General features: G+C 44.9%; 1 protein-coding gene across 5 annotated transcripts in view; it reads right to left on the bottom strand.

Moving 5' to 3' along the window:
- The window catches only part of LOC101847584, a 39,048-nt gene that overhangs the window by 21,290 nt on the left and 16,659 nt on the right, over nucleotides 1-1,099 (bottom strand). Inside the window, exon 1 of one of the 5 annotated variants that reach the window (XM_005098226.3) lies at nucleotides 477-500. The exons of 3 other annotated variants lie outside the window; for them this stretch is intronic. The gene's annotated coding sequence lies outside the window, so the exon portion shown is untranslated. Of the gene's footprint in view, nucleotides 1-181; nucleotides 452-476; nucleotides 501-1,099 lie in introns of those variants that run through there. One more of the 5 variants, XM_005098223.3, reaches the window with a different exon arrangement.

The raw sequence follows: 1,099 nt of genomic DNA, 5'->3' as shown, positions 1-1,099 counted from the left end.
GACGGACGGAGAGACAGGCAGGGGGAGAGGGGGTGAGAGAGACAGAGAGAGAGACATAGAAATACAGACAGACAGACAGACAGAAAGAAGATAGAAGTGTGTGAGAAAGATATCGACAACTTCTGATAGGTCTACGTAATGTGAAATAATATTGTATAAGTTTAATATCTGAAACACTTACTAGTCGGAATCAGCATATACACAAAGGAGTCCTCCCCCAGTATGGATCGATGACACTGATAAGAACACAAATAACAGACAGATAAGACTTGAGAAGTACACGACACTGTGCTTCTTGCTCGAGTGATAACGCTGAATTCGAACCTCCTTTTCGTAACCACTGTTGAGTGATAATGAATAGGAGAGAAAGTTTGAAAAACCAGAACATTGAAAAACCAGCACACCCACGCGTCCCCAACCACCACCTCCCCCACCCACACACACACACACACACACACGCACATACACTCAACCACCTTCCTCTGTGCGTGGCCGCCTGTGAACTATGAGAGAGCAGTGTAGTGTGTGTCATCCGGGCAGGGACAAGCCACAAACTTAAAGGACCTGGTGACACAGAAACATTCCGCCCAAATCATCATCATCATCATCATCATCATCATCATCATCATCATCATCATCATCATCATCGTCATCATCACCATAATGAAATCTAAAATCCCAATCATCATCATCATCCTCATCATCATCACCATCATTAGCACCACCACTACCACCAGCAGTAGCATCAGCAGCAGCATCGCAATCATTACTGTCGCATTTAAGTTTTTTGAAGTTTTAGTAGAGGTTTTATGGCGCTCGCAACTGCATAAGGTCACATGAGCGCCATAAGACTAGAGGTGTTACAAGAGAGTAACATACATTAAAAAAGAACAAGGGGAGATAAGGACGGTATATGTTTGATAGGAAAGAAGGAGCAAACCACACCAGAGCACTCGCCAACCACCCACACTGTCGCATTTTAAGGGTACACAGACAAGTAGTTTTGGCACAGGACAAGCACACAGGCGCCGTCGCTCTCTCTCTCTCTCTCTCTCTCTCTCTCTCTACACACACACACACACACACACACACACAACTC

The sequence above is a fragment of the Aplysia californica genome, unplaced genomic scaffold (genome assembly GCF_000002075.1).
Source record: "Aplysia californica isolate F4 #8 unplaced genomic scaffold, AplCal3.0 scaffold00175, whole genome shotgun sequence".
Lineage (NCBI taxonomy): Eukaryota > Metazoa > Mollusca > Gastropoda > Aplysiida > Aplysiidae > Aplysia > Aplysia californica.
Note: the sequence above shows the minus strand (reverse complement) of the source record. Positions and strands in the feature narration are given on the sequence as shown.